The sequence below is a fragment of the Triticum aestivum genome, chromosome 1A (genome assembly GCF_018294505.1).
Source record: "Triticum aestivum cultivar Chinese Spring chromosome 1A, IWGSC CS RefSeq v2.1, whole genome shotgun sequence".
NCBI lineage: Eukaryota > Viridiplantae > Streptophyta > Magnoliopsida > Poales > Poaceae > Triticum > Triticum aestivum.
Genome location: NC_057794.1, coordinates 417,521,490 through 417,535,995, shown reverse-complemented (window position 1 = coordinate 417,535,995; position 14,506 = coordinate 417,521,490). Strand labels below are relative to the sequence as shown.

At 51.2% G+C, this 14,506-nt stretch overlaps 1 pseudogene; it reads left to right on the top strand.

The window, feature by feature from the left end:
* Positions 1 to 6,415: 6,415 nt before the first annotated feature.
* Positions 6,416 to 14,506, top strand: part of LOC123187042 (uncharacterized) — a 103,568-nt pseudogene continuing 95,477 nt past the window's right edge.

Below are 14,506 nucleotides of genomic sequence, written 5' to 3'. Positions count from 1 at the left end.
ATGAATTTATCTCTCTACATCATGTCATCTTGCTTATGGCGTTACTCTGTTTTTAACATAATACTCTAGATGCATGCTGGATAGCGGTCGATGAGTGGAGTAAGAGTAGTAGATGCAGAATCGTTTTGATCTACTTGTCACGGACGTGATGCCTATATACATGATCATGCCTAGATATTCTCATAATTATGCACAATTATATCAATTGCTCAATAGTAATTTGTTCACCCTCCGTAGAATACTGATGCTCTTGAGAGAAGCCACTAGTGAAACCTATGCCCCCCGGGTCTATTCTCATCATATCAATCTCCATCACCTTTTATATTGTCTTGCTATTTACTTTGCCTTTACTTCTTACTTTGCATCTTTATATCAAAAATACCAAAAATATTCTATCTATGAGATCTCACTCTCGTAAGTGACCGTGAAGGGCTTGACAACCCCTAATCGCGTTGGTTGCGAGTAGCTATCGCTTTGTGCGGGTACGAAGGACTTGAGCGTGGGCTCCTACTGGATTGATACCTTGGTTCTCAAAAACTGAGGGAAATACTTATGCTACTCTACTGCATCATCCCTTCCTCTTCGGGGAAAACCAACGCAAGCTCAAGACGTAGCATGTGTCTGAACGTTGTAACCGCACTTTATTAGATATGGTGCGATCTATGATGTCTCTCACTGATTTACTGCTATCGTTTTGGGGTTATGCTTTAGAGACGGATGCATTCACGTTAAATAGGGCACCATCAAAATCAGTTGAGGCGACACCTTATGAACTGTGGTTTGGCAAGAAACCCAAGTTGTCGTTTCTTAAAGTTTGGGGCTGCGATGCTTATGTGAAAAAGCTTGAACCTGATACGCTCGAACCCAAATCGGAGAAATGTGTCTTCATAGGATACCCAAAGGAAACTGTTGGGTACACCTTCTATCACATATCTGAAGGCAATATATTTGTTGCTAAGAATGGATCCTTTCTAGGGAAGGAGTTTCTCTCGAAAGAAGTGAGTGGGAGGAAAGTAGAACTTGACGAGGTAATTGTACCTACTCCCTTATTAGAAAGTAGTTCTTCACAAAAATCAGTTCCAGTGATTCCTACACCAGTAATTTAGGAAGCTAATGATGATGATCATGAAGCTTCTGATCAAGTTACTACCGAACCTCATAGGTGAACCAGAGTAAGATCTGCACGAGAGTGGTGCGGTAATCCTGTTCTGGAGGTCATGTTACTTGACCATGACTAACCTATGAACTATGAGGAAGCGATGATGAGCCCAAATTCCGTAAAATGGCTTGAGACCATGAAATCTAAGATGGGATCCATGTATGAGAACAAAGTATGGACTTTTGTTGACTTGCCCATTGATCGGCAGACCATAGAGAATAAATGGATCTTCAAGAAGAAGACTGACGCTAACGGTAATGTTACTATCTACAAAGCTCAACTTATTGCAAAACGTTTTCGAAAAGTTCAAGGAGTTGACTACGATGAGACCTTCTCACCCGTAGAGATGCTTAAGTCCGTTCGAATCATGTTAGAAATTGCCAGATTTTATGATTATGAAATTTGGCAAATGGATGTCAAAACTGCATTCCTTAATGAATATCTTAAAGAAGAGTTGTATATGATGCAACCAGAAGGTTTTGTCGATCCAAAAGGTGTTAACTAAGTGTGCAAGCTCTAGCGATCCATTTATGGACTGGTGTAAGCCTCTCCGAGTTGGAATATACACTTTGATAGTGTGATCAAAGCATATGGTTTTATACAGACTTTTGGAGAAGCCTGTATTTACAAGAAAGTGAGTGGGAGCTCTGTAGAATTTCTGATATTATATGTAGATGACATATTATTGATCGGAAATGATACTGAATTTCTGAATAGCATAAAAGGATACTTGAATAAGAATTTTTGAATGAAAGACCTCGGTGAAGCTGCTTATATATTAGGCATCATGATCTATAGAGATAGATTAAGATGCTTAATTGGACCTTCACAAAGCACATAGCTTGATAAAGTTTTGAAGAAGTTCAAAATGGATCAAGCAAAGAAACGGTTCTTGCTTGTATTACAAGGTGTGAAGTTGAGTCGGACTCAATGCCCGGCCACTGCAGAAGATAGAGAGAAAATGAAAGTCATTCCCTGTGCTTCAGCCATAGGTTCTATCATTTATGCAATGTTGTGTACTAGACCTGTGTGTGCCTTGCTATTAGTTTAGTAGGGAGGTACTAAAGTAATCCAAGAGTGGATCACTGGACAGCGTTCAAGAACATCCTGAAATACCTGAAAAGGACTAAGGATATGTTTCTCATATATGGAGGTGACAAAGAGCTCGTTGTAAACGGTTACGTCGATGCAAGCTTTGACACTGATCCGTATGACTCTAAGTCACAAACCAGATACGTATTTTTTATTAAATGGTGGAGCTGTCGGTTGGTGCAGTTCTAAGCAGAGCATCATGGCGGGATCTATGTGTGAAGCGGAGTACATAGCTGCTTATGAAGCAGCAAATGAAGGAGTCTGGATGAAGGAGTTCATATCCGATCTAGGTATCATACCTAGTGCATCGGTGTCGGTGGGAACGACACCTATGGGATCACAAGAATCCCTACTACGATTGCGGGGCGTGAGGTCGTGAGAAGAGCGGATCAAACAGATAGCACATGGTCGTTTATCCAGGTTCGGGCCGCGGGGATGCGTAAAACCCTATTCCTGCTTTGGTGGACTGTATACATGTGTTCTTGAGCTAGCTATGGGTGTGAGGAGCTCCAAAAAGCCGAATCCTCCTCCTGGTCGCCTCGGGCCTCCTTTTATAGGAAAGGGGGTTGCCACAATGGCACACAAGAGGTGGAAAGGGTACAGTGATGAGAGGTTATCCCTCGCAGTACATGACAAGGCGCATTTAATGTGTCTTGCCCAGGTGTCCTTGCTTTATCGGGGACGGGGGAGTGCCCTGTCCCGTCCGTCGCCGCTCCCTCTCATGTCGACACGCGCCCTGGCGAGCGGCGCCCGTGGTGCCATGTAGGTAGGCAGGCAGCTGAGGTGGCGCAGTTGTGGGTCTCCAAGAAGATCCGCATGCTGCCACGCAGGTGCCTGCCCAGCTGGTTGGGTCGGCAGCTACATGTGAACGGCGGTGGAGGTTTGACTGGCGTGGGCCTGATGGTGGCCCTATGGGTGTTCTTGGCAAGGGCCTTGCCGGGGCACCGACAAGGGTCTTGCCGTGGCGCCTGCTGTCATCCCCAGCAAGGCTCTTGCCGGGGGCCTTGTGGTCCTTCTTGGCTGGGATCCCGCCAAGGATCATCATCTTCTAAAGGGTGTATCTGATCTTGAATGTCTTCACAAAGATCTGCATGCCACCACGGAGATGTCTCCCGAATCCTTGCCCCATGGGGGCAGTGGACTCAAGGGTGACTCACTCCGTAGGTGTGGGGCGAGCTGCCATGGCAAGGGTGTTGCCGGGTTTGCTAAAACCGCCTTCCGGCTAGGATCTTGCCGGGGGGTCCGCTTCGTCCCCTTTGCTCTTTGTGGTCTTGGTCTTGGCGTCGTTCTACTTCTCCTAAGCTTCGGCCTTACCTTGGCTCACCTCCCTTGCCTTGCTCAGTGTGGTGGTTCCCGTCGCTCAGACTACCCGTGCACAGTTATAGGGGTACAAAAAGCGTACCCCTCTTTTTGTACACCGACAAGAGCCCCCGGGCCTGGGCCACACGTAAGCGCAATCGCGTCGTTGGGCTAGGCCCAAAAACGGTGCACAGGCAGGCGGGGCAGTTTTTACCGCGGTAAGTCTCTTCGCGCGCTGCGCTTCCCATGCTTCCCACGCGTGGTGCGGTGTGGGGAGGCGTGTGTGACATGGGCGGCATGCGTGGGGTTGCTTCCTGCAGGCATGTGTCACATCACAGTTAATGTGAAAGGAGGCGGCCCGCGTTTTTCCCCCATAAGAAGGAATAACCGTGGGCGCGCTGCTCACTTTCTCCTCTTCCCTCGTGCCTTTTCCGATCTCAGAGCCGCCGTTCCCCTTCTTCCTTCCTTCCTAAGCTTTCGATGTCGCCCGCTGCCGCTGCTTTGCCATCCCCCTTCCTCAGCCCTCTGAACTTCTTAGTCCCATGGCTCCCAAATTCACCAAGGGCAAGGGGGTGGCTAAGGGCGCCGGGACGGTGGAGCCGTCGGAGAGCGCGCTGTCGGGGGACCGGACGAAGTCCGCCTTCTTCTTCCCCTCGACGGTTGATGTTCAAGAGCTCCGGGCCTCCTTCAAGCTCCTATGGGGAGTGAAGAGGGGGGGGGGAGAGGATTCGGGACACCTGGCGATGCACATCATTCCTGCTGCTTGCGCTGATCCTGCCTCAAATCGGTACCCCTTCTTCGTTGATTACTTTTCTTGCGGGTTATGCCCTCCTTTCTCCAATTTCTTCTGCGACGTTATGCGCACCTTCGGCTTTTGCCTCTTGGATTTTACTCCGAATGCGGTGGCGTGTATGGCTTTCTTCGCGCATCTTTGCAAAGGCTTTGCCGGGGTGCAGCCCAACACGGTGCTCTTCCACCATTACTTCTTCCCTCGAATCCAGCGGGGAGGAGCCGTCTCCGATTGCGTCACCTGGATCCCAAGATCCAAGGGTGCGTACCCGGATGGTGCCGTGAAGGAGAGGTGGGAGGAATGGCGTGGCCGGTGGTGCTGGATTGAAGATGAAAACCCGCCGGAATTCTGCAAGGTCCGCCGAGTGCCGCTGGTCCGCGGCAGCGATTGGAGCGATGTCGACGCCGCTGATGGGAGTCTCACCGTCGCCACCACCAGGATTCTCCGGCTCACCCAGGCCGGACTCACCCTTGAGATGATCGGGGCGGACTTCATTCGCCGCCGGATCGCCCCGTTGCACAGCAAGGGGAGGCCAGCTTGGCTCTTCACGAACCCGGCTGACATTATGCGACTCCGCCCCGGCCTCGATCACAACTTCACAGTGCTGGCGCATGCCCACTTCTGCCAGCGGATTTTCCAGCTTGATGTGTGTCGCGTTGGCGAGGTCGAGCGGACCGGCAAGGCCGCGAGGGCTGCCGCAAAGGTTGGCAAGGCCCTCAAGGGGCCATTTTTCAAGCTGCCAGCGGGGGTGGTCCTGTTGTGAAACAATTCACGTCGGTCCAAGATCATCGCCATGATGACGGACTATAATGCGCACGGCCCTGTCCCGAGCTAGAAGGAGCCAAAGGTCGAGGATGTGCAGCAATTCTTCGACACCCTGATCGAGGTGTACATCAATGCCGACGCCGAGCGGTGGCTTATCATGGACACCACCCAGGCAGAGCTGGACTACATCGCCACTAGGGCGAGGGAGGCACAGCTTGCCATGGAGGCCGGCAGCGCCGGGGGCGTGGAGGACATGGCCGCAACGGTGGCGGAGGAAGAGGAGCTCTCCCGGTGGGCGGCGGCCTCCGGGGAGGTCAGCAGCGCCAACACTGAATCTCCGCTCGTCGAAGACGCGGCCGACGAGTCGTCGGGGGAGGAGGAGGACGCGGCCGCGGGCTCGACGCCAACCAGGGGAAGAGGGCGAGTCCCGCGGCGGGCTGGCTCTGGTGAGCCGGTCCGGCCTGGCAGGGCTGCGCGGCCTCAATTGACCCTGGAGGGGTCTAGGCGCCACACGAGGGCCACGACAGCCAAGAGGCTGACGAAGGCCACTGAGAAGAAGAAGACAACAACCCCTTCCTCATCCGGGCGCGCACAAACCCCGCCGCCTCCTTCGCCTCCTCCGGCAGGCGTCGACTCGGATGATGATGCGGAGCTCCCTTTTGATCTCGGGCCTCTCAGCCCGGAGAAGAAAAGGAAACTGGTGGAAGAGGAGGAGATGGATGACGTGTAAGTTCTCCATTCCTTACTGTCATTTCCATTTCCTCGAATTGGGTCGCTTGTCTTGATCCATTTTTGCTTCCATAGGGAGACAAAGACGTTGGCCTAGAGGGTGAAGAGGGCGAGGACCTCGGCGAGCAGCCAGCCCCGGCTGGGGCTTCAAAGACACCACTGGTGGTGCTGATCAGCCCGGACAGCAGCCCCTGGTGCAGCCCCCAGCGTAAGTTCGTCACCCTCTTCTTACTCGACATGTGGTAGGTGCTCGATGCCATGATGCTCACCTTGTCGGGTTTGCAGGAGGGGAGCGGCAGCAGGAGGAGCCACAGAGGGCTACTCCTAACACACCACCCCCATCGACTACGCCACCGCGGGAGGTGTCCCGGCAAGGGCATCAGGCACGGATCCCACACCCATGGAGGAAGAGGGGAACTTGGGCGCTGGTGGCTCTGCCACGGGGCCAAATGCTGGCGGAGAGGGGACTTCTGCTTCACAGCCTGGCACTGGTGGGTCGCCTGTCCTTCATCCCTGTTTTTCACTTATTCTTTTCTTGGCTTCATTGCTCCCGTTGCTGCCCAGGCCCTCCTTCAATAGGTATGGAGGACGTGGATACTGTTGCTGGGAACATTACGGAGGAGGCCGCCAAGGATGCTGCCGAGGACACCGCGGCGGTGGCCACCAAGGCGACCGGTGAGGCTTTTGCCGAGGGCACCAGCGGTGGACCTGTCGGTGGGGCCCGCAAGGCCTCCGCCAAGGAAGAGGTGGTGGGTGACCAGCCTCCCTCCTCCTCAACCTCGGGCCCCGGCAGGTATCTGAAGGTGGGCGACAATCTCTTCGTCCACCTCCCAGGGGCGTCAAGCCGGGCGCCCGCTGAAGGGGAAGTTTTCGACGGCGAGGTGCTTGCCGCCACCGGGCTCGAAGTTGTTGATGAGCCGGGCGTTGGTGGCGACGGTTCTCCAGAAGAGCAGCTTTTCCGTGCCATGGGGGCCAATTTCCGGAAGCTCCAAGTGCTCTACCGTGCTCGCCTGGACAAGGTCAAGTCCAGGATGGCAACGGTGGACAACCCGGAGGTGGACTTCAAGGCGCGCGTTGCCGAGACGCAGACCTGGTTCCAGTAGGCTCGCGAGGAGCAGAGGGCCTTTCAGGAGAAATTGGCCGAGCGCGATGTGGAGCTCACAATGAAGATGGCCGACATCGAGAAGGCCCAGGAAAAGGCGGCGAACTTGGCTACCGCGGCCGAGGCCGCCCGGATCCAGCATCAAGCCACCTTGGATTCCCAGGAAGAGGACCTCACCGCGCATGAGGCAAAGCTTGCCGCAGCGCTCCATGGCAAGGATGAGGAGCTCGAGGCCCTTGTCGCGCGGCGGACTCGCGAGCTGGAGCAGAGGCACAAGGAGGCACTCGATGCCCAGGCTCTGGCCCATGCCGGCAAGGTAAGGGAGTTGGAGGTGGCGCAGGACGAGCTGAAGGAGCAGGCCCTCAAGCTGTCCAACGAGAAGAGCACGCTCAACAGCGCCTTGGAGGAGGCGCAAGGAGCGGTCATCAGCAGGGCTGGGGAGCTCTCCGACGCGCAAAACTCCGTCAGAGACCTCAAGCTGAAGCTGGAGGATCTCGAGAAGATGCTGTCGGAGAGCAGGGCTCGGGAGGAGACCTTGACCAGGAGCCTGGAGGAGGAGAAGCAGCCGCGGGCGAACGAGGCCGCCTCCCACCAGGATTATGTGGCGGGTGAGAACAGATGGATCAGCCGCTTGGAGGAGGTACACGTGAGGTACACCCCTGAGCGCAGCGGGGCCGTCAACACCAAGTTGACCCTGTTCTTCGAGGGCGTCCTCGGAGCCTTGGCGTATCTTCACTCCAACAGGATGGCCACGCTGGCCGAGGAGGCCCGGCGACTTTTCTAGAGGGTTGTGACCAAGGTCCTCACCGACGGCGTACTGGAATCCCGATCTTGACTTCGCGGCCGCGATGAAGAACTTGTCGGATGGTGCTGACCTCACGGTGCTCAAGGAGCGCATCAAGCCCATCACCGACTGCATCGACGAAATCAAGAGGGTGGAAGGCCAGCGCCGGGATTAGGCATCCCGTTCTTCTTCGCCGCTGCGGGTTCCTGACCAAGACAAATTTTATCTTTAGTTAGAACCGCAGCTATGATGTGATGTAATATAACTTTGAAGTAATCTTAATTTTCATGCATGTTGTTTCCCCATTCGATTCCTCTTTGTATGCGTGCCCTACGTCGATCGGGAAGGCTTGCCGGCACGGAAGCCCCTAGCGGCGTTTTGGGGACGGATCCCCATGGCCAGCCAGGTACGCATGCTGCCGGACGAGCCACCTTTCCATTCTGAACGAGGCCGCTCGAACTGTCGAGCTTGACTCGAGTCAGAATCGGGGGCGTTGCAGATCGCGGAAGGCTACTCTGCCATTCTCGATGCAGCCGCTTGAGCTGTTGAGCGGACTCGAAACAGGGCAAGGGCATTGCCGATCATGGTAGAGCCCCCTGGCGTGCAGGTTTCTCATACAAAGCAAATATCTCCGAGGGGAATAACCTCAAATAAGAAGGGTAGCACAAATAAGGGTTCAGTGCAACTTAGCTTCTGTTTTCGATCGCTCGAGTGTCGATCTTCTGGCCTCCTTTCTTCTTCAAGGGTCACGAAGATGAAGGAGTGCCGGGCTAACTGCTAGAGACGATTCTCACAATTGCACCCCCTACCTGGCACGCCAAAGATGTCGGTGGGAATGACACCTATGGGATCACAAGAATCCCTACTACGGTTGCGGGGCGCGGGGTCGTGAGAAGAGTGGATCAAACAGATAGCACACGGTTCGTTTATCCAGGTTCAGGCCGCGGGGATGCGTAAAACCCTACTCCTGCTTTGGTGGATTGTATATCTGTGTTCTTGAGCTAGCTATGGGGGGTGAGGAGCTCCAAAAAGCCGAATCCTCCTCCTGGTCGCATCGGGCCTCCTTTTATAGGAAAGGGGGTTGCCACAGTGGCACACAGGAGGTGGAAAGGGTACAGTGATGAGAGGTTATCCCTCGCAGTACATGACAAGGCACATTTAATGCGTCTTGCCCAGGTGTCCTTGCTTTATCAGGGACGGGGGAGAGCCCTGTCCCGTGCGTCGCTGCTCCCTCTCGTGTCGACAAGCGCCCTGGCCAGCAGCGCCCGCGGTGCCATGTAGGTAGGCAAGCAACTGAGGTGGCGCAGTGGTGGGTCTCCACGAAGATCCGCATACCGCCATGCAGGTACCTGCCCAGCTGGTTGGGTCGGCAGCTGCATGCGAACGGCGATGGAGGTTTGACTGGCGTGGGCCTGATGGTGGCCCTATGGGTGTTCATGGCAAGGGCCTTGCCGGGGCCCCGGCAAGGGTCTTGCCGTGGCGCTTGCTGTCATCCCCGGCAAGGCTCTTGCCGGGGGCCTTATGGTACTCCTTGGCTGGGATCCCGCCAAGGATCATCATCTTCTAAAGGGTGTATCTAATCTTGAATGTCTTCACAAAGATCTGCATGCCACCACGGGGATGTCTCCCGAATCCTTGCCCCATGGGGGCAGTGGACTCAAGTGTGACTCACCCCGTAGGTGTGGGGCGAGCTGCCATGGCAAGGGTCTTGTCGGGTTTGCTAAAAACGCCTCCTGGCAAGGATCTTGCCGGGGGGGGGGTCCGCTTCGTCCCCTTTGCTCTTTGTGGTCTTGGTCTTGGCGTCGTTCTGCTTCTCCTGAGCTTCAGCCTTACCTTGGCTCACCTCCCTTGCCTTGCTCAGTGTGGTGGTGCCTGTGGCTCAGACTGCCTGTGCATAGTTATAGGGGTACAAAAAGCGTACCCCTCTTTTTGTACACTGACAATCGGGTCCAATGAAAATCTTTTTGTGACAATACTGGTGCAATTGTCTTGGCAAAGGAATCCAGATTTCACAAGAGAACCAAGCACATCAAGAGATGCTTCAATTCTATCCGCGATCAAGTCAAGGAGGGAGACATAGAGATTTCCAAGATACATACGGATCTGAATGTTTCAGACCCATTGACTAAGCTTCTCTCACGAGCAAAACATGATTAGCACCAAGACTCCATGGGTGTTAGAATCATCCCAATGTAATCTAGGTTATTGACTCCAGTGCAAGTGGGAGACTAAAGGAAATATGCCCTAGAGGCAATAATAAAGTTGTTATTTATATTCCCTTATGTCATGATAAATGTTTATTATTCATGCTAGAATTGTATTAACCGGAAACTTAGTACATGTGTGAATACATAGACAAACATAGTGTCACTAGTATGCCTGTACTTGACTAGCTCATTAATAAAAGATGGTTAAGTTTCCTAGCCATGTACAAAGAGTTGTCGTTTGATGAACGGGATCACATCATTAGAGAATGATGTGATTGACTTGACCCATCCGTTAGCTTAGCACGATGATCGTTTAGTTCACTACTATTGCTTTCTCCACAACTTATACATGTTCGTATGACTATGATATTGTGCAACTCCCGAATACCGGAGGAACACTTAGTGTGCTATCAAACGTCACAACGTAACTGGGTGACTATAAAGATGTTCTACAGGTGTCTCCCATGGTGTTTGTTGAGTTGGCATAGATCGAGATTAGGATTTGTCACTCTGTGTAACGGAGAGGTATCTATGGGCCCTCTCGGGAATGCACATCACTATAAGCCTTGCAAGCAATGTAACTAATGAGTTAGTTACAAGATGTAGCATTACGGAACGAGTAAAGAGACTTGCCGGTAACGAGATTGAACTAGGTATTGAGATACCGACGATCGAATCTCGGGCAAGTAACATACCGATGACAAAGGGAACAAATGTATATTGTTCTGCGGTTTGACCGATAAAGATCTTTCTAGAATATGTAGGAACCAATATGAGCATCCAAGTTCCGCTATTGTTTATTGACTAGGAGACGAGTCTCGGTCATGTCTACATAGTTCTCAAACCCGTAAGGTCCGCATGCTTAACGTTCGATGACGATCGGCATTATGAGTTTATGTGTTTTGATGTACCGAAGGTTGTTCGGAGTCTCGGATGAGATCACGGACATGACAAGGAGTCTCGGACTGGTCGATACATAAAGATCGATATATTGGAAGCCTATGTTTGGACATTAGAATGGTTCTGGTTGAGTTTGGGCATATACCGGAGTACCGGGAGGTTACTGGAACCCCCCGGGAAGTATATGGGCCTTATTGGGACATAGTGGGCCGGAGAGAGAAGAAGGGAGCCTAGGAGGGGGCGCCCCCCAAGCCCAATCCTAATTGGGTGAGGTGCCCCCCTTTCCTTCCCCCTCTCTCCCCCTTCCTTCTTCTCCTAATCCAACTAGGGAAGGTTGATACGTCTCCAACGTATCTATAATTTTTGATTGCTCCATGCTATATTATCTACTGTTTTGGACATATTGGGCTTTATTATCCACTTTTATATTATTTTTGGGACTAACCTATTAACCGAAGGCCCAGCCCATAATTTCTGTTTTTTGCCTATTTTAGGGTTTCGGAGAAAAGGAATATCAAATGGAGTCCAAATGGAATGAAACCTTCGGGAACGTGATTTTCACAACGAACAAGACCCGGGTGTAACGCCCTCGATGCGGCTATATCTCCTACGTGTCGAAGCACGACTTAGAGGCGTAACCGCATTGAAAGGAATGTCGCAAGTAAGGCAATCTTCACAACATCCCATGTAAATAGATAATAAAAGGGAAGGTACATAGTTGGCTTACACTCGCCACGTCAAACAAAGTACATAAATAGCATTATATCAACCAATCACTCATGGTCCGACTACGGTACCAAAATAAAAGATCAACCCCATATGCGACATGGTCCCGATCGCCCCAAGTGGGCACCACTAATGATCATCAGGGAAAGACACATAGTAGCGACGGGAGGCTTCATTGAACTCCCACTTGAGCTCAAGCACATCATCTGGAACGGAGTCATCAGGCCCTGCATCTAGTTTGGAAGTAATCTGTGAGCCACATGGACTCAGCAATCTCGCACCCTCGTGATCAAGACTATTTAAGCTTATAGGTAAGGTAAGGCAATATGTGGAGCTGCAGCAAGCGACTAGCATATATGGTGGCTAACCTGTTCGCAAAAGAGAGCGAGAAGAGAAGCAAAAGCTCGAACGAAGGACTAGAGAACAACCTACGGCAAACATTACTCCAACACCGTGTTCACTTCCCGGACTCCGCCGGGGAGAGACCATCACGGTAACACACACAGTTGATTCATTTAATTAAGTTAAGGTTCAAGTTATCTACAACCGGACATTAACAAATTCCCATCTGCCCGTAACCGGGGCATGGCTTTCGATAGTTCAAATCTCTGCAGGGGAGTCCCAACTTAGCCCATGACAATCTCTCACGGTCAACGAAGGATAAACCTTCTCCCGAGACATTCCGATCAGACTCGGTATCCCGGTTCTACAAGACAACTACGCAAAGACAAAACAAGTCCAGCAACACCGCCCGAATGTGCCGACAAATCCCGATAGGAGTTGCACATATCTCGTTCTCAGGACACACTCAGATAGGTCAAGCTTCGAGTAAAACCAACCCTCGAGTTTCCCCGAGGTGGCCGCACAGGCTGCCCAGTTTGGACCAACACTCAGAGGAGCACTGGCCCAGGGGGGTTTAAATAAAGATGACCCTCGGGCTCCGGAAACCCAAGGGAAAAAGAGGATAGGTGGAAAATGGTAAAACCAAGGTTGGGCATTGCTGGAAGAGTTTTATTCAAGGCGAACTGTCAAGGGGTTCCCATTATCACCCAACCGCATAAGGAACGCAAAATCCGGGAACATAACACCGATATGACGGAAACTAGGGCGGCAAGAGTGGAACAAAACACTAGGCGAAAAGGCCGAGCCTTCCACCCTTTACCAATTATATAGATGCATTAAGATAACAAGATAATATAATGATATCCCAACAAATAAACAATGTTCCAACAAGGAACGATCTCCAATCTTCACCTGCAACTAGCAACACTATAAGAAGGGCTGAGCAAAGAGGTAACATAGACAATCAATGGTTTGCTAGGACATGGTGGGTTAGAGGTTTGACATGGCAATTTGGGAGGCATGATAAGCAAGTGGTAGGCATCGTAGCATAGGCATAGCAAAAGAGCGAGCAACTAGCAAATCAAAGATAGAAATGATTTCGAGGGTATGATCATCTTGCCTGCAAAGTTGTCAGAGTTGGCTGCATCCTCGAAAGCAAACTCAATGGGCTCTTCATTAGCGAACTCGTCTCCTGGCTCTACCCAAACAAGACAAACAAGCAAAAGGAACACAATCAACCACGTGCAAAGCTCAAACAACATGATGCAAACATGGTATGCTATGCGGGATGCGATATGTGATGCATATGCAAGATTGACAAGGGATGAATGAACCTGGACTCAACTTGGAAATCCAAGAGTGCCACTGGAAAGGTGAGGTGATTTCGGTTGAAATCGATATAAAGAACACCGGAATCGGATGCACGGTTTGGAAATGGCAAGCAAAACAAATATGGCACCGGTCTGCGATAAACAGCAAGTAGCCATCTAAATGCATCAAGATAATTATGCTAAAGCACCCATACATGGCAACAAAATATATGGCAGGGATCCACTCATAAATCTTAACAAAAGATGAACACTGAGCTATGGACAATTCATCCATTAACAGGTTCAAACAAGCATGGAAAAAGTGCAATTGATAAACAGGTTTCAGACTTCGTGAAATTAACACTAGTCTGGAATTTCAGATCAGGTAGCACAATTTGGTGCATGAAAACTAGATGCTACAGGAACTTAACATGGCAAAGTAAGGCATGGCATGGAGCTACTCAAAGAGCTTAACAAAAGTGCCTTAGTGACCTTGAGCCAAAAGGGATCAGAAAATACAATTGCTAGCATGTGAACATGGCAAAAACATAATCAGATCTCAGACTTAGTGAAAAACTGGAGCATGCAAATATCTTAATGAGTAGGCATGTTTACGAGCTCGATGCACTCACTACAGAGCATGGAATGACAATCTAAGGATACACCCATCAATAATACACATTATATAAGCTAGACATGGCAAGAACAAGAACATAGCATGCACGGATCAACAACAACATCCTCGGCAAAATCGCTAACAAGTAGACAATCTGCCCAGATTCACGAAATAGCAAAAGTAGAGCTCGATTGACTCAAGCTAGGGTGCTCCATAAATGCAAACAAAGACATGGATGGATAGATCACTACAAGATTAACAAATCATCCTTACGGATCATCCTCAAAAGAGGAATGGTTCACTAGGAAACAACACGAACATATGGCATATTGATAAAAACAGATCAAGGACTTAGTGGAATTGCCAAGTCCCTGAAATCAGCATTAACGAATGCACCACTTTGCAAGCTTGTGCTAGTCACCACACACATCACAAAAATACATGGATAGCACCTCTGTAAAGATGGCAAAGCATATAACAAAACACATGTAGTCCCAGATCTGAGAACATTGTAGCAACACGGACTTCAAGGTTCGCCGGAAAGCTTGAGGTCGCCGGAGATCTTCGGGGAGGAGGTGGAGGACGCCGGAGAGGGGCTGGGTCGCCCGATCCGGGGCCGGCGGAGGAGGCGCGGACGGGTGGCGAGGCCGGCGGCGTGGACGGTGGCCGGGAGGAGGCGCGACAC